Below are 23,601 nucleotides of genomic sequence, written 5' to 3' on the forward strand. Positions count from 1 at the left end.
ACTTTTCAGGGTCAGTACTGAGCTACAAGATGCAGCACTGAGGTCTCTCCTGATAACAGGTGAGTAAATCAGAATTCGTTGTTCGGCTGATTTTAGATGAATATTTTAAAGTTCCAAAACTCCACACTTAGAAGAAATTCCAAGTGGAACCAGTCAATGTTAGCCTATGGAAGAGAAGTGAGTTATCGGCTTTTAGGTAAGTACTCGACTGGCAGAGTTATGGTTCTGGGCATAGACTCAAGGGTCTCCCAGGGGAGTCCCAGTCTACTTGCCAAGCCCTAAACTCCCCTTTTATTACATATAATTTACCCCTAAGGTAGGCCCTAGGTAGTCCTAGGTGCATGATGCTATGCAAGTAAAAGATAAGATATGTACTTTGGTGGTTTGCATGTCCTGTAAGTACCAAACAGTCTATTTCATTTTTCACTGCTGTGAGGTCTACCTCTCTCATAGGTTAGCATTGGGTATTCCCCTATACTTTTTATTTGGTAATTCCATATCGGAGAGGAGTAGCTTTATTTATTTATTGAAAATCCTACTTACTGGTGAGGTTGGATTTAACTTTACTATTTTAGAAATGTCACTTTTAGAGAGTGAACATTTCTCTGCACTTACTGCTCTATTTACCTGAAACCAGGCCCCAATACACGTCTGGATTGGGCTGGGTGACAGCAACATTTGTGCCTTCCCTGTAGAGAGCCACAACACAGGTTACTCAACTGCACCTGGGGGGTGAGCTCCGCTCCCCCTCCACCCACAATAGGTTCAAGAACGATAATTTATGTAAGTAAATACATTATAGCTACAGCTTATAATCATGTTAAATTAAATATTTTGTTGTTAGATGGTTTAAATATTTAAACCACTGGTACATTTGGTAATTCTGTAAAAGCAGAACCCAACTGCCGTAACATTGCCAACCACAATGCCGTAACTTGGATTCGAACCAAGGTTGCTGCGGCCACAACGCAGAGTACTAACCACTATACGATCACGGCGAGCTACATGGGGTCAATGCCATACACTAACATGGAGAATTTATAATTTGGAACACTCAGGGCTGCTCCTGTGATAGGCTGGATGTATTCATTGCTTCCTCATTCCTCATACAGAGGCTGCGTCTCCTCAGTGGTTGATAGGCTGAAACCGTTTCCTGGCCGCCTGCTTGTGAACTGCCAGGAGTCAAAGATAACACATTACACTTGCGGGCCTGTGATGGGACACCAATGCAGAGAAACCCACTTGGCACAGACCTTCTATTCTGTCTATTAGACCTGCATCTTCCCTGTACCTTTCAAGCCATTTGTATGTGAAGCAAGAAAGAGTTAAGGAGTGATCCATCTACACTTTTGTAGGGAGGATGCCGCCGTGAGCTCCTCCCAGCTAATCACACGAACAGCAGTAAAGTAATATAAATACACAGTTGAGGGCGGGCTGCAAGGTCATGTTTTTGAGTAATTATTGAAACTGACCATAGTGGCTCATTAGCAGAGCTGCGGCTAATGACTGGTTCCAAATCATGATGAAGAAAGCACCATGGCTCGTAGGGGACCCACAACACGCTTTTCTTAGCTCACTGAATTAAAGTATAAACTTCCGCCGTGTGTGAGTGGTAAAGGCTTGTTAATATGGTTCCTTTTCCAATTCAAGTCTGACAACAAGAGGCAGAAACCACGTGGCTTCGAAAGCTCTGGATTTTAGCCACCAACCACAGAGAAAGAGAGAACTGGCAGTATGAGAGTTGGAGAAAACAGGAGCGGGAGCAAGGAGCTCAAATGAGATTAATGGCGCGTAAATAGAGAGCGTAAAGGAACAGTTACACAGCTAAGAAAAGGGAAAGAAAGACTAAGGAAAAAAACACAGAAAGAGCCTGTAGATGAAATTCTCTTCCTGGGACAGCAGATTAAGAGAAATTACATAGGGAGAGGTTAAGCATGTAACACGGGGGAGAATAAAAAAGAAAATGCAGTTTTATGAAGTGTGTTTGCCAAATCCAGCCAGCACTTTTGTTCTATTTCTCTCTTTGCATCTTTTATTGGTAAAGTAAGTTTCAAGTGCATGCCCAGGTATGATTGAGAGAGCAATGGTATAATAATTTGAAGCGTTTACACCAGTGTTAAAGTAGGAAGAGAGATGTAGCAAAGACATGAAAGAGGTAGCGATAATAAATATGTGGAGAGGCAATAGTGACACAAAAATAAGCCACCTATTTATAAAACTGAAATTGAAGAAATACTAAAGGTTAACTTCTGAAATTGTAGCCGATAATAACAAGATTCTCGTTGTTGGCAGGATTCGAACCTGCGCAGGGAGACCCCAATGGATTTCAAGTCCATCGCCTTAACCACTCGGCCACAACAACTTACTGTAAGCTGCATGCAAATATTTTGTTTGAAAGTATTCAAGTTGTCCCACATCAGAGTACTGATATTCTGCAATGCGCTTTTTAAAAACAATGTTTTTTTCATCATGCACGTTCTGTCCTAAAAACAAAAATTGCATGAGTATATCTCTGGATCTGTAAAAGGATACGCTTGCATGCAAACTCTCATGTGGCACTCAATTTTTTGGACCCTGTTGCACTCTGTTTTTGCGCTGCTTTTAGTCTACGACCCATATTACAGAAGTCTACCATCTCTGAGTATTTGTGACTCCTTTGTAAGTACCTTATCTTTAATCCTTGAAGAGCTCTATAATAAATGGGTCCGTCAAAGATTGCTTGAATGGAAGATAAAAGAAGGCCCACTTGTCTCACCAAATGCCGTAGAGAAACCTGATGTTTTACTCACGTAATCCTCAGTTAATTTTTGTTAGACATGGCATCCTTAAGGTGGCCTACCAGCGACCTTTTTGCTTTTCACCTCACGTTTTGCTCTATCTTTATGTTGGCCTTAGGACTCTAATCACTTTATCACTACTGTGAGAAAGTGGCTCTGTATATACTGTTCCCAAAAAGGTACAGTGTGCACAGAGTCCTCAGTGCCCAGAGGTTTGACAGAGGCTAAAGTTTGATATAACCTTACTCTCTAAAGTGGTAGCTTGCTCGAGCAGTAAGGCAGTATCCGAGGACAGTGTAAAGCATTTGTTGTACACACTCAGTCAGCAAATGGTCTCACACACTCAAGAACTGAACTCTAGGCCAATGGTTTGTATAAAAAATATATTGTTGTTTTATTTTAGAACCAACAATAGGTATCAAAATATACTTTCTCAGAATAAGATGCTTTAGTTAAAAACTTTGCAATAGGCAATTGACTTTTGCAGGTAATAGTTACAGTTTATTGCAATAGGAAACACAATTTCAAATACAATAATACATTGAGCTCAATGGGAATTTTAAGTTATATGCAATTAATTACTTTCAGGATTACTTTTCTAAATCCAGGACTGGATCCTAGATTCAGTCCTGGGACAGTTCTTGGAAACAAGTGAGTAAATTCGTTTTAGTAACTGTTGTGATTTTCAAGCAATATTTTGCTATTTTAAAAGTTGACACTTAGAAATTTTTTCTGATCAAATTACCAATGTTATCCTATGGAAGGAAATTCACTTAGCAGGTAGGTGGGGTTATGGTTACTTTTTCTATGTCAGTGTTGGATCCTAGATCCAGCACTACTGTACCACCTGTAAGCAGTTGAGAAACTGCGTTTAAGTTATACAAGCGATTTTTAAGGAATATTTATAAGTTTGCAAAATCGACACTTAGAAGAAATTTTACAGAAAAACAGTCAATGGTTTCCTATGGAAGAAAATTCAAGTTACGGGTAAAGTACATTCTCGTTACTTTGGTAATTCAGTGCTGGGCTCCTAGGCTCAGTACTCGGACATCTATCTAAAACAGGTAAGCAATTACGTTTTCACAATTGGTACGATTTTTAAAGAATATTTGTAAGTTTCAAAAATCGACACTTAGAAACTTTGTCAGCAAAAAGCAAGCAATGATATCCTATGGAAGAAAATTCGAGTTACTGGTAAGTACGGTTAAAATTACTTTTCAGGGTCAGTACTGAGCTACAAGATGCAGCACTGAGGTCTCTCCTGATAACAGGTGAGTAAATCAGAATTCGTTGTTCGGCTGATTTTAGATGAATATTTTAAAGTTCCAAAACTCCACACTTAGAAGAAATTCCAAGTGGAACCAGTCAATGTTAGCCTATGGAAGAGAAGTGAGTTATCGGCTTTTAGGTAAGTACTCGACTGGCAGAGTTATGGTTCTGGGCATAGACTCAAGGGTCTCCCAGGGGAGTCCCAGTCTACTTGCCAAGCCCTAAACTCCCCTTTTATTACATATAATTTACCCCTAAGGTAGGCCCTAGGTAGTCCTAGGTGCATGATGCTATGCAAGTAAAAGATAAGATATGTACTTTGGTGGTTTGCATGTCCTGTAAGTACCAAACAGTCTATTTCATTTTTCACTGCTGTGAGGTCTACCTCTCTCATAGGTTAGCATTGGGTATTCCCCTATACTTTTTATTTGGTAATTCCATATCGGAGAGGAGTAGCTTTATTTATTTATTGAAAATCCTACTTACTGGTGAGGTTGGATTTAACTTTACTATTTTAGAAATGTCACTTTTAGAGAGTGAACATTTCTCTGCACTTACTGCTCTATTTACCTGAAACCAGGCCCCAATACACGTCTGGATTGGGCTGGGTGACAGCAACATTTGTGCCTTCCCTGTAGAGAGCCACAACACAGGTTACTCAACTGCACCTGGGGGGTGAGCTCCGCTCCCCCTCCACCCACAATAGGTTCAAGAACGATAATTTATGTAAGTAAATACATTATAGCTACAGCTTATAATCATGTTAAATTAAATATTTTGTTGTTAGATGGTTTAAATATTTAAACCACTGGTACATTTGGTAATTCTGTAAAAGCAGAACCCAACTGCCGTAACATTGCCAACCACAATGCCGTAACTTGGATTCGAACCAAGGTTGCTGCGGCCACAACGCAGAGTACTAACCACTATACGATCACGGCGAGCTACATGGGGTCAATGCCATACACTAACATGGAGAATTTATAATTTGGAACACTCAGGGCTGCTCCTGTGATAGGCTGGATGTATTCATTGCTTCCTCATTCCTCATACAGAGGCTGCGTCTCCTCAGTGGTTGATAGGCTGAAACCGTTTCCTGGCCGCCTGCTTGTGAACTGCCAGGAGTCAAAGATAACACATTACACTTGCGGGCCTGTGATGGGACACCAATGCAGAGAAACCCACTTGGCACAGACCTTCTATTCTGTCTATTAGACCTGCATCTTCCCTGTACCTTTCAAGCCATTTGTATGTGAAGCAAGAAAGAGTTAAGGAGTGATCCATCTACACTTTTGTAGGGAGGATGCCGCCGTGAGCTCCTCCCAGCTAATCACACGAACAGCAGTAAAGTAATATAAATACACAGTTGAGGGCGGGCTGCAAGGTCATGTTTTTGAGTAATTATTGAAACTGACCATAGTGGCTCATTAGCAGAGCTGCGGCTAATGACTGGTTCCAAATCATGATGAAGCAAGCACCATGGCTCGTAGGGGACCCACAACACGCTTTTCTTAGCTCACTGAATTAAAGTATAAACTTCCGCCGTGTGTGAGTGGTAAAGGCTTGTTAATATGGTTCCTTTTCCAATTCAAGTCTGACAACAAGAGGCAGAAACCACGTGGCTTCGAAAGCTCTGGATTTTAGCCACCAACCACAGAGAAAGAGAGAACTGGCAGTATGAGAGTTGGAGAAAACAGGAGCGGGAGCAAGGAGCTCAAATGAGATTAATGGCGCGTAAATAGAGAGCGTAAAGGAACAGTTACACAGCTAAGAAAAGGGAAAGAAAGACTAAGGAAAAAAACACAGAAAGAGCCTGTAGATGAAATTCTCTTCCTGGGACAGCAGATTAAGAGAAATTACATAGGGAGAGGTTAAGCATGTAACACGGGGGAGAATAAAAAAGAAAATGCAGTTTTATGAAGTGTGTTTGCCAAATCCAGCCAGCACTTTTGTTCTATTTCTCTCTTTGCATCTTTTATTGGTAAAGTAAGTTTCAAGTGCATGCCCAGGTATGATTGAGAGAGCAATGGTATAATAATTTGAAGCGTTTACACCAGTGTTAAAGTAGGAAGAGAGATGTAGCAAAGACATGAAAGAGGTAGCGATAATAAATATGTGGAGAGGCAATAGTGACACAAAAATAAGCCACCTATTTATAAAACTGAAATTGAAGAAATACTAAAGGTTAACTTCTGAAATTGTAGCCGATAATAACAAGATTCTCGTTTTTGGCAGGATTCGAAACTGCGCGGGGAGACCCCAATGGATTTCAAGTCCATCGCCTTAACCACTCGGCCACAACAACTTACTGTAAGCTGCATGCAAATATTTTGTTTGAAAGTATTCAAGTTGTCCCACATCAAAGTACTGATATTCTGCAATGCGCTTTTTAAAAACAATGTTTTTTTCATCATGCACGTTCTGTCCTAAAAACAAAAATTGCATGAGTATATCTCTGGATCTGTAAAAGGATACGCTTGCATGCAAACTCTCATGTGGCACTCAATTTTTTGGACCCTGTTGCACTCTGTTTTTGCGCTGCTTTTAGTCTACGACCCATATTACAGAAGACTACCATCTCTGAGTGTTTGTGACTCCTTTGTAAGTACCTTATCTTTAATCCTTGAAGAGCTGTATAATAGATGGGTCCGTCAAAGATTGCTTGAATGGAAGATAAAAGAAGGCCCACTTGTCTCACCAAATGCCGTAGAGAAACCTGATGTTTTACTCACGTAATCCTCAGTTAATTTTTGTTAGACATGGCATCCTTAAGGTGGCCTACCAGCGACCTTTTTGCTTTTCACCTCACGTTTTGCTCTATCTTTATGTTGGCCTTAGGACTCTAATCACTTTATCACTACTGTGAGAAAGTGGCTCTGTATATACTGTTCCCAAAAAGGTACAGTGTGCACAGAGTCCTCAGTGCCCAGAGGTTTGACAGAGGCTAAAGTTTGATATAACCTTACTCTCTAAAGTGGTAGCTTGCTCGAGCAGTAAGGCAGTATCCGAGGACAGTGTAAAGCATTTGTTGTACACACTCAGTCAGCAAATGGTCTCACACACTCAAGAACTGAACTCTAGGCCAATGGTTTGTATAAAAAATATATCGTTGTTTTATTTTAGAACCAACAATAGGTATCAAAATATACTTTCTCAGAATAAGATGCTTTAGTTAAAAACTTTGCAATAGGCAATTGACTTTTGCAGGTAATAGTTACAGTTTATTGCAATAGGAAACACAATTTCAAATACAATAATACATTGAGCTCAATGGGAATTTTAAGTTATATGCAATTAATTACTTTCAGGATTACTTTTCTAAATCCAGGACTGGATCCTAGATTCAGTCCTGGGACAGTTCTTGGAAACAAGTGAGTAAATTCGTTTTAGTAACTGTTGTGATTTTCAAGCAATATTTTGCTATTTTAAAAGTTGACACTTAGAAATTTTTTCTGATCAAATTACCAATGTTATCCTATGGAAGGAAATTCACTTAGCAGGTAGGTGGGGTTATGGTTACTTTTTCTATGTCAGTGTTGGATCCTAGATCCAGCACTACTGTACCACCTGTAAGCAGTTGAGAAACTGCGTTTAAGTTATACAAGCGATTTTTAAGGAATATTTATAAGTTTGCAAAATCGACACTTAGAAGAAATTTTACAGAAAAACAGTCAATGGTTTCCTATGGAAGAAAATTCAAGTTACGGGTAAAGTACATTCTCGTTACTTTGGTAATTCAGTGCTGGGCTCCTAGGCTCAGTACTGGGACATCTATCTAAAACAGGTAAGCAATTACGTTTTCACAATTGGTACGATTTTTAAAGAATATTTGTAAGTTTCAAAAATCGACACTTAGAAACTTTGTCAGCAAAAAGCAAGCAATGATATCCTATGGAAGAAAATTCGAGTTACTGGTAAGTACGGTTAAAATTACTTTTCAGGGTCAGTACTTAGCTACAAGATGCAGCACTGAGGTCTCTCCTGATAACAGGTGAGTAAATCAGAATTCGTTGTTCGGCTGATTTTAGATGAATATTTTAAAGTTCCAAAACTCCACACTTAGAAGAAATTCCAAGTGGAACCAGTCAATGTTAGCCTATGGAAGAGAAGTGAGTTATCGGCTTTTAGGTAAGTACTCGACTGGCAGAGTTATGGTTCTGGGCATAGACTCAAGGGTCTCCCAGGGGAGTCCCAGTCTACTTGCCAAGCCCTAAACTCCCCTTTTATTACATATAATTTACCCCTAAGGTAGGCCCTAGGTAGTCCTAGGTGCATGATGCTATGCAAGTAAAAGATAAGATATGTACTTTGGTGGTTTGCATGTCCTGTAAGTACCAAACAGTCTATTTCATTTTTCACTACTGTGAGGTCTACCTCTCTCATAGGTTAGCATTGGGTATTCCCCTATACTTTTTATTTGGTAATTCCATATCGGAGAGGAGTAGCTTTATTTATTTATTGAAAATCCTACTTACTGGTGAGGTTGGATTTAACTTTACTATTTTAGAAATGCCACTTTTAGAGAGTGAACATTTCTCTGCACTTACTGCTCTATTTACCTGAAACCAGGCCCCAATACACGTCTGGATTGGGCTGGGTGACAGCAACATTTGTGCCTTCCCTGTAGAGAGCCACAACACAGGTTACTCAACTGCACCTGGGGGGTGAGCTCCGCTCCCCCTCCACCCACAATAGGTTCAAGAACGATAATTTATGTAAGTAAATACATTATAGCTACAGCTTATAATCATGTTAAATTAAATATTTTGTTGTTAGATGGTTTAAATATTTAAACCACTGGTACATTTGGTAATTCTGTAAAAGCAGAACCCAACTGCCGTAACATTGCCAACCACAATGCTGTAACTTGGATTCGAACCAAGGTTGCTGCGGCCACAACGCAGAGTACTAACCTTTATACGATCACGGCGAGCTACATGGGGTCAATGCCATACACTAACATGGAGAATTTATAATTTGGAACACTCAGGGCTGCTCCTGTGATAGGCTGGATGTATTCATTGCTTCCTCATTCCTCATACAGAGGCTGCGTCTCCTCAGTGGTTGATAGGCTGAAACCGTTTCCTGGCCGCCTGCTTGTGAACTGCCAGGAGTCAAAGATAACACATTACACTTGCGGGCCTGTGATGGGACACCAATGCTGAGAAACCCACTTGGCACAGACCTTCTATTCTGTCTATTAGACCTGCATCTTCCCTGCACCTTTCAAGCCATTTGTATGTGAAGCAAGAAAGAGTTAAGGAGTGATCCATCTACACTTTTGTAGGGAGGATGCCGCCGTGAGCTCCTCCCAGCTAATCACACGAACAGCAGTAAAGTAATATAAATACACAGTTGAGGGCGGGCTGCAAGGTCATGTTTTTGAGTAATTATTGAAACTGACCATAGTGGCTCATTAGCAGAGCTGCGGCTAATGACTGGTTCCAAATCATGATGAAGCAAGCACCATGGCTCGTAGGGGACCCACAACACGCTTTTCTTAGCTCACTGAATTAAAGTATAAACTTCCGCCGTGTGTGAGTGGTAAAGGCTTGTTAATATGGTTCCTTTTCCAATTCAAGTCTGACAACAAGAGGCAGAAACCACGTGGCTTCGAAAGCTCTGGATTTTAGCCACCAACCACAGAGAAAGAGAGAACTGGCAGTATGAGAGTTGGAGAAAACAGGAGCGGGAGCAAGGAGCTCAAATGAGATTAATGGCGCGTAAATAGAGAGCGTAAAGGAACAGTTACACAGCTAAGAAAAGGGAAAGAAAGACTAAGGAAAAAAACACAGAAAGAGCCTGTAGATGAAATTCTCTTCCTGGGACAGCAGATTAAGAGAAATTACATAGGGAGAGGTTAAGCATGTAACACGGGGGAGAATAAAAAAGAAAATGCAGTTTTATGAAGTGTGTTTGCCAAATCCAGCCAGCACTTTTGTTCTATTTCTCTCTTTGCATCTTTTATTGGTAAAGTAAGTTTCAAGTGCATGCCCAGGTATGATTGAGAGAGCAATGGTATAATAATTTGAAGCGTTTACACCAGTGTTAAAGTAGGAAGAGAGATGTAGCAAAGACATGAAAGAGGTAGCGATAATAAATATGTGGAGAGGCAATAGTGACACAAAAATAAGCCACCTATTTATAAAACTGAAATTGAAGAAATACTAAAGGTTAACTTCTGAAATTGTAGCCGATAATAACAAGATTCTCGTTGTTGGCAGGATTCGAACCTGCGCGGGGAGACCCCAATGGATTTCAAGTCGATCGCCTTAACCACTCGGCCACAACAACTTACTGTAAGCTGCATGCAAATATTTTGTTTGAAAGTATTCAAGTTGTCCCACATCAGAGTACTGATATTCTGCAATGCGCTTTTTAAAAACAATGTTTTTTTCATCATGCACGTTCTGTCCTAAAAACAAAAATTGCATGAGTATATCTCTGGATCTGTAAAAGGATACGCTTGCATGCAAACTCAAATGTGGCACTCAATTTTTTGGACCCTGTTGCACTCTGTTTTTGCGCTGCTTTTAGTCTACGACCCATATTACAGAAGTCTACCATCTCTGAGTATTTGTGACTCCTTTGTAAGTACCTTATCTTTAATCCTTGAAGAGCTCTATAATAAATGGGTCCGTCAAAGATTGCTTGAATGGAAGATAAAAGAAGGCCCACTTGTCTCACCAAATGCCGTAGAGAAACCTGATGTTTTACTCACGTAATCCTCAGTTAATTTTTGTTAGACATGGCATCCTTAAGGTGGCCTACCAGCGACCTTTTTGCTTTTCACCTCACGTTTTGCTCTATCTTTATGTTGGCCTTAGGACTCTAATCACTTTATCACTACTGTGAGAAAGTGGCTCTGTATATACTGTTCCCAAAAAGGTACAGTGTGCACAGAGTCCTCAGTGCCCAGAGGTTTGACAGAGGCTAAAGTTTGATATAACCTTACTCTCTAAAGTGGTAGCTTGCTCGAGCAGTAAGGCAGTATCCGAGGACAGTGTAAAGCATTTGTTGTACACACTCAGTCAGCAAATGGTCTCACACACTCAAGAACTGAACTCTAGGCCAATGGTTTGTATAAAAAATATATCGTTGTTTTATTTTAGAACCAACAATAGGTATCAAAATATACTTTCTCAGAATAAGATGCTTTAGTTAAAAACTTTGCAATAGGCAATTGACTTTTGCAGGTAATAGTTACAGTTTATTGCAATAGGAAACACAATTTCAAATTCAATAATACATTGAGCTCAATGGGAATTTTAAGTTATATGCAATTAATTACTTTCAGGATTACTTTTCTAAATCCAGGACTGGATCCTAGATTCAGTCCTGGGACAGTTCTTGGAAACAAGTGAGTAAATTCGTTTTAGTAACTGTTGTGATTTTCAAGCAATATTTTGCTATTTTAAAAGTTGACACTTAGAAATTTTTTCTGATCAAATTACCAATGTTATCCTATGGAAGGAAATTCACTTAGCAGGTAGGTGGGGTTATGGTTACTTTTTCTATGTCAGTGTTGGATCCTAGATCCAGCACTACTGTACCACCTGTAGGCAGTTGAGAAACTGCGTTTAAGTTATACAAGCGATTTTTAAGGAATATTTATAAGTTTGCAAAATCGACACTTAGAAGAAATTTTACAGAAAAACAGTCAATGGTTTCCTATGGAAGAAAATTCAAGTTACGGGTAAAGTACATTCTCGTTACTTTGGTAATTCAGTGCTGGGCTCCTAGGCTCAGTACTGGGACATCTATCTAAAACAGGTAAGCAATTACGTTTTCACAATTGGTACGATTTTTAAAGAATATTTGTAAGTTTCAAAAATCGACACTTAGAAACTTTGTCAGCAAAAAGCAAGCAATGATATCCTATGGAAGAAAATTCGAGTTACTGGTAAGTACGGTTAAAATTACTTTTCAGGGTCAGTACTGAGCTACAAGATGCAGCACTGAGGTCTCTCCTGATAACAGGTGAGTAAATCAGAATTCGTTGTTCGGCTGATTTTAGATGCATATTTTAAAGTTCCAAAACTCTACTCTTAGAAGAAATTCCAAGTGGAACCAGTCAATGTTAGCCTATGGAAGAGAAGTGAGTTATCGGCTTTTAGGTAAGTACTCGACTGGCAGAGTTATGGTTCTGGGCATAGACTCAAGGGTCTCCCAGGGGAGTCCCAGTCTACTTGCCAAGCCCTAAACTCCCCTTTTATTACATATAATTTACCCCTAAGGTAGGCCCTAGGTAGTCCTAGGTGCATGATGCTATGCAAGTAAAAGATAAGATATGTACTTTGGTGGTTTGCATGTCCTGTAAGTACCAAACAGTCTATTTCATTTTTCACTACTGTGAGGTCTACCTCTCTCATAGGTTAGCATTGGGTATTCCCCTATACTTTTTATTTGGTAATTCCTTATCGGAGAGGAGTAGCTTTATTTATTTATTGAAAATCCTACTTACTGGTGAGGTTGGATTTAACTTTACTATTTTAGAAATGCCACTTTTAGAGAGTGAACATTTCTCTGCACTTACTGCTCTATTTACCTGAAACCAGGCCCCAATACACGTCTGGATTGGGCTGGGTGACAGCAACATTTGTGCCTTCCCTGTAGAGAGCCACAACACAGGTTACTCAACTGCACCTGGGGGGTGAGCTCCGCTCCCCCTCCACCCACAATAGGTTCAAGAACGATAATTTATGTAAGTAAATACATTATAGCTACAGCTTATAATCATGTTAAATTAAATATTTTGTTGTTAGATGGTTTAAATATTTAAACCACTGGTACATTTGGTAATTCTGTAAAAGCAGAACCCAGCTGCCGTAACATTGCCAACCACAATGCCGTAACTTGGATTCGAACCAAGGTTGCTGCGGCCACAACGCAGAGTACTAACCACTATACGATCACGGCGAGCTACATGGGGTCAATGCCATACACTAACATGGAGAATTTATAATTTGGAACACTCAGGGCTGCTCCTGTGATAGGCTGGATGTATTCATTGCTTCCTCATTCCTCATACAGAGGCTGCGTCTCCTCAGTGGTTGATAGGCTGAAACCGTTTCCTGGCCGCCTGCTTGTGAACTGCCAGGAGTCAAAGATAACACATTACACTTGCGGGCCTGTGATGGGACACCAATGCTGAGAAACCCACTTGGCACAGACCTTCTATTCTGTCTATTAGACCTGCATCTTCCCTGCACCTTTCAAGCCATTTGTATGTGAAGCAAGAAAGAGTTAAGGAGTGATCCATCTACACTTTTGTAGGGAGGATGCCGCCGTGAGCTCCTCCCAGCTAATCACACGAACAGCAGTAAAGTAATATAAATACACAGTTGAGGGCGGGCTGCAAGGTCATGTTTTTGAGTAATTATTGAAACTGACCATAGTGGCTCATTAGCAGAGCTGCGGCTAATGACTGGTTCCAAATCATGATGAAGCAAGCACCATGGCTCGTAGGGGACCCACAACACGCTTTTCTTAGCTCACTGAATTAAAGTATAAACTTCCGCCGTGTGTGAGTGGTAAAGGCTTGTTAATATGGTTCCTTTTCCAATTCAAGTCTGACAACAAGAGGCAGAAATCACGTGGCTTCGAAAGCTCTGGATTTTAGCCACCAACCACAGAGAAAGAGAGAACTGGCAGTATGAGAGTTGGAGAAAACAGGAGCGGGAGCAAGGAGCTCAAATGAGATTAATGGCGCGTAAATAGAGAGCGTAAAGGAACAGTTACACAGCTAAGAAAAGGGAAAGAAAGACTAAGGAAAAAAACACAGAAAGAGCCTGTAGATGAAATTCTCTTCCTGGGACAGCAGATTAAGAGAAATTACATAGGGAGAGGTTAAGCATGTAACACGGGGGAGAATAAAAAAGAAAATGCAGTTTTATGAAGTGTGTTTGCCAAATCCAGCCAGCACTTTTGTTCTATTTCTCTCTTTGCATCTTTTATTGGTAAAGTAAGTTTCAAGTGCATGCCCAGGTATGATTGAGAGAGCAATGGTATAATAATTTGAAGCGTTTACACCAGTGTTAAAGTAGGAAGAGAGATGTAGCAAAGACATGAAAGAGGTAGCGATAATAAATATGTGGAGAGGCAATAGTGACACAAAAATAAGCCACCTATTTATAAATCTGAAATTGAAGAAATACTAAAGGTTAACTTCTGAAATTGTAGCCGATAATAACAAGATTCTCGTTGTTGGCAGGATTCGAACCTGCGCGGGGAGACCCCAATGGATTTCAAGTCCATCACCTTAACCACTCGGCCACAACAACTTACTGTAAGCTGCATGCAAATATTTTGTTTGAAAGTATTCAAGTTGTCCCACATCAGAGTACTGATATTCTGCAATGCGCTTTTTAAAAACAATGTTTTTTTCATCATGCACGTTCTGTCCTAAAAACAAAAATTGCATGAGTATATCTCTGGATCTGTAAAAGGATACGCTTGCATGCAAACTCAAATGTGGCACTCAATTTTTTGGACCCTGTTGCACTCTGTTTTTGCGCTGCTTTTAGTCTACGACCCATATTACAGAAGTCTACCATCTCTGAGTATTTGTGACTCCTTTGTAAGTACCTTATCTTTAATCCTTGAAGAGCTCTATAATAAATGGGTCCGTCAAAGATTGCTTGAATGGAAGATAAAAGAAGGCCCACTTGTCTCACCAAATGCCGTAGAGAAACCTGATGTTTTACTCACGTAATCCTCAGTTAATTTTTGTTAGACATGGCATCCTTAAGGTGGCCTACCAGCGACCTTTTTGCTTTTCACCTCACGTTTTGCTCTATCTTTATGTTGGCCTTAGGACTCTAATCACTTTATCACTACTGTGAGAAAGTGGCTCTGTATATACTGTTCCCAAAAAGGTACAGTGTGCACAGAGTCCTCAGTGCCCAGAGGTTTGACAGAGGCTAAAGTTTGATATAACCTTACTCTCTAAAGTGGTAGCTTGCTCGAGCAGTAAGGCAGTATCCGAGGACAGTGTAAAGCATTTGTTGTACACACTCAGTCAGCAAATGGTCTCACACACTCAAGAACTGAACTCTAGGCCAATGGTTTGTATAAAAAATATATCGTTGTTTTATTTTAGAACCAACAATAGGTATCAAAATATACTTTCTCAGAATAAGATGCTTTAGTTAAAAACTTTGCAATAGGCAATTGACTTTTGCAGGTAATAGTTACAGTTTATTGCAATAGGAAACACAATTTCAAATTCAATAATACATTGAGCTCAATGGGAATTTTAAGTTATATGCAATTAATTACTTTCAGGATTACTTTTCTAAATCCAGGACTGGATCCTAGATTCAGTCCTGGGACAGTTCTTGGAAACAAGTGAGTAAATTCGTTTTAGTAACTGTTGTGATTTTCAAGCAATATTTTGCTATTTTAAAAGTTGACACTTCGAAATTTTTTCTGATCAAATTACCAATGTTATCCTATGGAAGGAAATTCACTTAGCAGGTAGGTGGGGTTATGGTTACTTTTTCTATGTCAGTGTTGGATCCTAGATCCAGCACTACTGTACCACCTGTAAGCAGTTGAGAAACTGCGTTTAAGTTATACAAGCGATTTTTAAGGAATATTTATAAGTTTGCAAAATCGACACTTAGAAGAAATTTTACAGAAAAACAGTCAATGGTTTCCTATGGAAGAAAATTCAAGTTACGGGTAAAGTACATTCTCGTTACTTTGGTAATTCAGTGCTGGGCTCCTAGGCTCAGTACTGGGACATCTATCTAAAACAGGTAAGCAATTACGTTTTCACAATTGGTACGATTTTTAAAGAATATTTGTACGTTTCAAAAATCGACACTTAGAAACTTTGTCAGCAAAAAGCAAGCAATGATATCCTATGGAAGAAAATTCGAGTTACTGGTAAGTACGGTTAAAATTACTTTTCAGGGTCAGTACTGAGCTACAAGATGCAGCACTGAGGTCTCTCCTGATAACAGGTGAGTAAATCAGAATTCGTTGTTCGGCTGATTTTAGATGCATATTTTAAAGTTCCAAAACTCCACACTTAGAAGAAATTCCAAGTGGAACCAGTCAATGTTAGCCTATGGAAGAGAAGTGAGTTATCGGCTTTTAGGTAAGTACTCGACTGGCAGAGTTATGGTTCTGGGCATAGACTCAAGGGTCTCCCAGGGGAGTCCCAGTCTACTTGCCAAGCCCTAAACTCCCCTTTTATTACATATAATTTACCCCTAAGGTAGGCCCTAGGTAGTCCTAGGTGCATGATGCTATGCAAGTAAAAGATAAGATATGTACTTTGGTGGTTTGCATGTCCTGTAAGTACCAAACAGTCTATTTCATTTTTCACTACTGTGAGGTCTACCTCTCTCATAGGTTAGCATTGGGTATTCCCCTATACTTTTTATTTGGTAATTCCTTATCGGAGAGGAGTAGCTTTATTTATTTATTGAAAATCCTACTTACTGGTGAGGTTGGATTTAACTTTACTATTTTAGAAATGCCACTTTTAGAGAGTGAACATTTCTCTGCACTTACTGCTCTATTTACCTGAAACCAGGCCCCAATACACGTCTGGATTGGGCTGGGTGACAGCAACATTTGTGCCTTCCCTGTAGAGAGCCACAACACAGGTTACTCAACTGCACCTGGGGGGTGAGCTCCGCTCCCCCTCCACCCACAATAGGTTCAAGAACGATAATTTATGTAAGTAAATACATTATAGCTACAGCTTATAATCATGTTAAATTAAATATTTTGTTGTTAGATGGTTTAAATATTTAAACCACTGGTACATTTGGTAATTCTGTAAAAGCAGAACCCAACTGCCGTAACATTGCCAACCACAATGCCGTAACTTGGATTCGAACCAAGGTTGCTGCGGCCACAACGCAGAGTACTAACCACTATACGATCACGGCGAGCTACATGGGGTCAATGCCATACACTAACATGGAGAATTTATAATTTGGAACACTCAGGGCTGCTCCTGTGATAGGCTGGATGTATTCATTGCTACCTCATTCCTCATACAGAGGCTGCGTCTCCTCAGTGGTTGATAGGCTGAAACCGTTTCCTGGCCGCCTGCTTGTGAACTGCCAGGAGTCAAAGATAACACATTAAACTTGCGGCCCTGTGATGGGACACCAATGCTGAGAAACCCACTTGGCACAGACCTTCTATTCTGTCTATTAGACCTGCATCTTCCCTGCACCTTTCAAGCCATTTGTATGTGAAGCAAGAAAGAGTTAAGGAGTGATCCATCTACACTTTTGTAGGGAGGATGCCGCCGTGAGCTCCTCCCAGCTAATCACACGAACAGCAGTAAAGTAATATAAATACACAGTTGAGGGCGGGCTGCAAGGTCATGTTTTTGAGTAATTATTGAAACTGACCATAGTGGCTCATTAGCAGAGCTGCGGCTAATGACTGGTTCCAAATCATGATGAAGCAAGCACCATGGCTCGTAGGGGACCCACAACACGCTTTTCTTAGCTCACTGAATTAAAGTATAAACTTCCGCCGTGTGTGAGTGGTAAAGGCTTGTTAATATGGTTCCTTTTCCAATTCAAGTCTGACAACAAGAGGCAGAAACCACGTGGCTTCGAAAGCTCTGGATTTTAGCCACCAACCACAGAGAAAGAGAGAACTGGCAGTATGAGAGTTGGAGAAAACAGGAGCGGGAGCAAGGAGCTCAAATGAGATTAATGGCGCGTAAATAGAGAGCGTAAAGGAACAGTTACACAGCTAAGAAAAGGGAAAGAAAGACTAAGGAAAAAAACACAGAAAGAGCCTGTAGATGAAATTCTCTTCCTGGGACAGCAGATTAAGAGAAATTACATAGGGAGAGGTTAAGCATGTAACACGGGGGAGAATAAAAAAGAAAATGCAGTTTTATGAAGTGTGTTTGCCAAATCCAGCCAGCACTTTTGTTCTATTTCTCTCTTTGCATCTTTTATTGGTAAAGTAAGTTTCAAGTGCATGCCCAGGTATGATTGAGAGAGCAATGGTATAATAATTTGAAGCGTTTACACCAGTGTTAAAGTAGGAAGAGAGATGTAGCAAAGACATGAAAGAGGTAGCGATAATAAATATGTGGAGAGGCAATAGTGACACAAAAATAAGCCACCTATTTATAAAACTGAAATTGAAGAAATACTAAAGGTTAACTTCTGAAATTGTAGCCGATAATAACAAGATTCTCGTTGTTGGCAGGATTCGAACCTGCGCGGGGAGACCCCAATGGATTTCAAGTCCATCGCCTTAACCACTCGGCCACAACAACTTACTGTAAGCTGCATGCAAATATTTTGTTTGAAAGTATTCAAGTTGTCCCACATCAGAGTACTGATATTCTGCAATGCGCTTTTTAAAAACAATGTTTTTTTCATCATGCACGTTCTGTCCTAAAAACAAAAATTGCATGAGTATATCTCTGGATCTGTAAAAGGATACGCTTGCATGCAAACTCAAATGTGGCACTCAATTTTTTGGACCCTGTTGCACTCTGTTTTTGCGCTGCTTTTAGTCGACGACCCATATTACAGAAGTCTACCATCTCTGAGTATTTGTGACTCCTTTGTAAGTACCTTATCTTTAATCCTTGAAGAGCTCTATAATAAATGGGTCCGTCAAAGATTGCTTGAATGGAAGATAAAAGAAGGCCCACTTGTCTCACCAAATGCCGTAGAGAAACCTGATGTTTTACTCACGTAATCCTCAGTTAATTTTTGTTAGACATGGCATCCTTAAGGTGGCCTACCAGCGACCTTTTTGCTTTTCACCTCACGTTTTGCTCTATCTTTATGTTGGCCTTAGGACTCTAATCACTTTATCACTACTGTGAGAAAGTGGCTCTGTATATACTGTTCCCAAAAAGGTACAGTGTGCACAGAGTCCTCAGTGCCCAGAGGTTTGACAGAGGCTAAAGTTTGATATAACCTTACTCTCTAAAGTGGTAGCTTGCTCGAGCAGTAAGGCAGTATCCGAGGACAGTGTAAAGCATTTGTTGTACACACTCAGTCAGCAAATGGTCTCACACACTCAAGAACTGAACTCTAGGCCAATGGTTTGTATAAAAAATATATCGTTGTTTTATTTTAGAACCAACAATAGGTATCAAAATATACTTTCTCAGAATAAGATGCTTTAGTTAAAAACTTTGCAATAGGCAATTGACTTTTGCGGGTAATAGTTACAGTTTATTGCAATAGGAAACACAATTTCAAATACAATAATACATTGAGCTCAATGGGAATTTTAAGTTATATGCAATTAATTACTTTCAGGATTACTTTTCTAAATCCAGGACTGGATCCTAGATTCAGTCCTGGGACAGTTCTTGGAAACAAGTGAGTAAATTCGTTTTAGTAACTGTTGTGATTTTCAAGCAATATTTTGCTATTTTAAAAGTTGACACTTAGAAATTTTTTCTGATCAAATTACCAATGTTATCCTATGGAAGGAAATTCACTTAGCAGGTAGGTGGGGTTATGGTTACTTTTTCTATGTCAGTGTTGGATCCTAGATCCAGCACTACTGTACCACCTGTAAGCAGTTGAGAAACTGCGTTTAAGTTATACAAGCGATTTTTAAGGAATATTTATAAGTTTGCAAAATCGACACTTAGAAGAAATTTTACAGAAAAACAGTCAATGGTTTCCTATGGAAGAAAATTCAAGTTACGGGTAAAGTACATTCTCGTTACTTTGGTAATTCAGTGCTGGGCTCCTAGGCTCAGTACTGGGACATCTATCTAAAACAGGTAAGCAATTACGTTTTCACAATTGGTACGATTTTTAAAGAATATTTGTACGTTTCAAAAATCGACACTTAGAAACTTTGTCAGCAAAAAGCAAGCAATGATATCCTATGGAAGAAAATTCGAGTTACTGGTAAGTACGGTTAAAATTACTTTTCAGGGTCAGTACTGAGCTACAAGATGCAGCACTGAGGTCTCTCCTGATAACAGGTGAGTAAATCAGAATTCGTTGTTCGGCTGATTTTAGATGCATATTTTAAAGTTCCAAAACTCCACACTTAGAAGAAATTCCAAGTGGAACCAGTCAATGTTAGCCTATGGAAGAGAAGTGAGTTATCGGCTTTTAGGTAAGTACTCGACTGGCAGAGTTATGGTTCTGGGCATAGACTCAAGGGTCTCCCAGGGGAGTCCCAGTCTACTTGCCAAGCCCTAAACTCCCCTTTTATTACATATAATTTACCCCTAAGGTAGGCCCTAGGTAGTCCTAGGTGCATGATGCTATGCAAGTAAAAGATAAGATATGTACTTTGGTGGTTTGCATGTCCTGTAAGTACCAAACAGTCTATTTCATTTTTCACTACTGTGAGGTCTACCTCTCTCATAGGTTAGCATTGGGTATTCCCCTATACTTTTTATTTGGTAATTCCTTATCGGAGAGGAGTAGCTTTATTTACACCCTTCCACCGCATCTAAGATCCAACTCTAACCTTACGACATTCCGCAAACATCTGAAAACCTTCCTGTTTAATTCAGTCTAATCCGCCCCCCCTCTCCCGTGTTCTCTTTCCCTCTGTCGGATCTGGCATTCTCAGCGCTTGGACGCCCCTGGGCAGCAATTCGCGCTATATAAATCTACATCAAATCAAATCAAATCAAATCAAATCAAATTTATTTATTGAAAATCCTACTTACTGGTGAGGTTGGATTTAACTTTACTATTTTAGAAATGCCACTTTTAGAGAGTGAACATTTCTCTGCACTTACTGCTCTATTTACCTGAAACCAGGCCCCAATACACGTCTGGATTGGGCTGGGTGACAGCAACATTTGTGCCTTCCCTGTAGAGAGCCACAACACAGGTTACTCAACTGCACCTGGGGGGTGAGCTCCGCTCCCCCTCCACCCACAATAGGTTCAAGAACGATAATTTATGTAAGTAAATACATTATAGCTACAGCTTATAATCATGTTAAATTAAATATTTTGTTGTTAGATGGTTTAAATATTTAAACCACTGGTACATTTGGTAATTCTGTAAAAGCAGAACCCAACTGCCGTAACATTGCCAACCACAATGCCGTAACTTGGATTCGAACCAAGGTTGCTGCGGCCACAACGCAGAGTACTAACCACTATACGATCACGGCGAGCTACATGGGGTCAATGCCATACACTAACATGGAGAATTTATAATTTGGAACACTCAGGGCTGCTCCTGTGATAGGCTGGATGTATTCATTGCTTCCTCATTCCTCATACAGAGGCTGCGTCTCCTCAGTGGTTGATAGGCTGAAACCGTTTCCTGGCCGCCTGCTTGTGAACTGCCAGGAGTCAAAGATAACACATTAAACTTGCGGCCCTGTGATGGGACACCAATGCTGAGAAACCCACTTGGCACAGACCTTCTATTCTGTCTATTAGACCTGCATCTTCCCTGCACCTTTCAAGCCATTTGTATGTGAAGCAAGAAAGAGTTAAGGAGTGATCCATCTACACTTTTGTAGGGAGGATGCCGCCGTGAGCTCCTCCCAGCTAATCACACGAACAGCAGTAAAGTAATATAAATACACAGATGAGGGCGGGCTGCAAGATCATGTTTTTGAGTAATTATTGAAACTGACCATAGTGGCTCATTAACAGAGCTGCGGCTAATGACTGGTTCCAAATCATGATGAAGCAAGCACCATGGCTCGTAGGGAACCCAAAACACGCTTTTCTTAGCTCACTGAATTAAAGTATAAACTTTCGCAGTGTGTGAGTGGTAAAGGCTTGTTAATATGGTTCCTTTTCCAATTCAAGTCTGACAACAAGAGGCAGAAACCACGTGGCTTCGAAAGCTCTGGATTTTAGCCACCAACCACAGAGAAAGAGAGAACTGGCAGTATGAGAGTTGGAGAAAACAGGAGCGGGAGCAAGGAGCTCAAATGAGATTAATGGCGCGTAAATAGAGAGCGTAAAGGAACAGTTACACAGCTAAGAAAAGGGAAAGAAAGACTAAGGAAAAAAACACAGAAAGAGCCTGTAGATGAAATTCTCTTCCTGGGACAGCAGATTAAGAGAAATTACATAGGGAGAGGTTAAGCATGTAACACGGGGGAGAATAAAAAAGAAAATGCAGTTTTATGAAGTGTGTTTGCCAAATCCAGCCAGCACTTTTGTTCTATTTCTCTCTTTGCATCTTTTATTGGTAAAGTAAGTTTCAAGTGCATGCCCAGGTATGATTGAGAGAGCAATGGTATAATAATTTGAAGCGTTTACACCAGTGTTAAAGTAGGAAGAGAGATGTAGCAAAGACATGAAAGAGGTAGCGATAATAAATATGTGGAGAGGCAATAGTGACACAAAAATAAGCCACCTATTTATAAAACTGAAATTGAAGAAATACTAAAGGTTAACTTCTGAAATTGTAGCCGATAATAACAAGATTCTCGTTGTTGGCAGGATTTGAACCTGCGCGGGGAGACCCCAATGGATTTCAAGTCCATCGCCTTAACCACTCGGCCACAACAACTTACTGTAAGCTGCATGCAAATATTTTGTTTGAAAGTATTCAAGTTGTCCCACATCAGAGTACTGATATTCTGCAATGCGCTTTTTAAAAACAATGTTTTTTTCATCATGCACGTTCTGTCCTAAAAACAAAAATTGCATGAGTATATCTCTGGATCTGTAAAAGGATACGCTTGCATGCAAACTCAAATGTGGCACTCAATTTTTTGGACCCTGTTGCACTCTGTTTTTGCGCTGCTTTTAGTCGACGACCCATATTACAGAAGTCTACCATCTCTGAGTATTTGTGACTCCTTTGTAAGTACCTTATCTTTAATCCTTGAAGAGCTCTATAATAAATGGGTCCGTCAAAGATTGCTTGAATGGAAGATAAAAGAAGGCCCACTTGTCTCACCAAATGCTGTAGAGAAACCTGATGTTTTACTCACGTAATCCTCAGTTAATTTTTGTTAGACATGGCATCCTTAAGGTGGCCTACCAGCGACCTTTTTGCTTTTCACCTCACGTTTTGCTCTATCTTTATGTTGGCCTTAGGACTCTAATCACTTTATCACTACTGTGAGAAAGTGGCTCTGTATATACTGTTCCCAAAAAGGTACAGTGTGCACAGAGTCCTCAGTGCCCAGAGGTTTGACAGAGGCTAAAGTTTGATATAACCTTACTCTCTAAAGTGGTAGCTTGCTCGAGCAGTAAGGCAGTATCCGAGGACAGTGTAAAGCATTTGTTGTACACACTCAGTCAGCAAATGGTCTCACACACTCAAGAACTGAACTCTAGGCCAATGGTTTGTATAAAAAATATATCGTTGTTTTATTTTAGAACCAACAATAGGTATCAAAATATACTTTCTCAGAATAAGATGCTTTAGTTAAAAACTTTGCAATAGGCAATTTACTTTTGCGGGTAATAGTTACAGTTTATTGCAATAGGAAACACAATTTCAAATACAATAATACATTGAGCTCAATGGGAATTTTAAGTTATATGCAATTAATTACTTTCAGGATTACTTTTCTAAATCCAGGACTGGATCCTAGATTCAGTCCTGGGACAGTTCTTGGAAACAAGTGAGTAAAT

At 40.0% G+C, this 23,601-nt stretch overlaps 11 non-coding genes across 11 annotated transcripts; all 11 read right to left on the reverse strand.

Annotated features, from left to right (window-relative positions):
• Positions 1–926: 926 nt before the first annotated feature.
• TRNAH-GUG (transfer RNA histidin (anticodon GUG)) lies at positions 927–998 on the reverse strand. The gene has a single exon. It is a non-coding gene; the product is annotated as a tRNA-His (tRNA).
• A 1,282-nt stretch (positions 999–2,280) lies between these two features.
• On the reverse strand, positions 2,281–2,362 carry TRNAS-UGA (transfer RNA serine (anticodon UGA)). The gene has a single exon. It is a non-coding gene; the product is annotated as a tRNA-Ser (tRNA).
• A 2,553-nt stretch (positions 2,363–4,915) lies between these two features.
• TRNAH-GUG (transfer RNA histidin (anticodon GUG)) lies at positions 4,916–4,987 on the reverse strand. Its single transcript has one exon. It is a non-coding gene; the product is annotated as a tRNA-His (tRNA).
• A 1,282-nt stretch (positions 4,988–6,269) lies between these two features.
• TRNAS-UGA (transfer RNA serine (anticodon UGA)) lies at positions 6,270–6,351 on the reverse strand. The gene has a single exon. It is a non-coding gene; the product is annotated as a tRNA-Ser (tRNA).
• A 3,907-nt stretch (positions 6,352–10,258) lies between these two features.
• TRNAS-UGA (transfer RNA serine (anticodon UGA)) lies at positions 10,259–10,340 on the reverse strand. The gene has a single exon. It is a non-coding gene; the product is annotated as a tRNA-Ser (tRNA).
• Positions 10,341–12,893: 2,553 nt separating this feature from the next.
• TRNAH-GUG (transfer RNA histidin (anticodon GUG)) lies at positions 12,894–12,965 on the reverse strand. The gene has a single exon. It is a non-coding gene; the product is annotated as a tRNA-His (tRNA).
• A 1,282-nt stretch (positions 12,966–14,247) lies between these two features.
• On the reverse strand, positions 14,248–14,329 carry TRNAS-UGA (transfer RNA serine (anticodon UGA)). The gene has a single exon. It is a non-coding gene; the product is annotated as a tRNA-Ser (tRNA).
• A 2,553-nt stretch (positions 14,330–16,882) lies between these two features.
• TRNAH-GUG (transfer RNA histidin (anticodon GUG)) lies at positions 16,883–16,954 on the reverse strand. Its single transcript has one exon. It is a non-coding gene; the product is annotated as a tRNA-His (tRNA).
• Positions 16,955–18,236: 1,282 nt separating this feature from the next.
• Positions 18,237–18,318, reverse strand: TRNAS-UGA (transfer RNA serine (anticodon UGA)). Its single transcript has one exon. It is a non-coding gene; the product is annotated as a tRNA-Ser (tRNA).
• Positions 18,319–21,089: 2,771 nt separating this feature from the next.
• On the reverse strand, positions 21,090–21,161 carry TRNAH-GUG (transfer RNA histidin (anticodon GUG)). The gene has a single exon. It is a non-coding gene; the product is annotated as a tRNA-His (tRNA).
• Positions 21,162–22,443: 1,282 nt separating this feature from the next.
• TRNAS-UGA (transfer RNA serine (anticodon UGA)) lies at positions 22,444–22,525 on the reverse strand. The gene has a single exon. It is a non-coding gene; the product is annotated as a tRNA-Ser (tRNA).
• Between the last annotated feature and the right edge of the window lie 1,076 nt (positions 22,526–23,601).

This window comes from Triturus cristatus, chromosome 12 (genome assembly GCF_964204655.1).
Source record: "Triturus cristatus chromosome 12, aTriCri1.1, whole genome shotgun sequence".
Taxonomy (NCBI): Eukaryota; Metazoa; Chordata; class Amphibia; order Caudata; family Salamandridae; genus Triturus; species Triturus cristatus.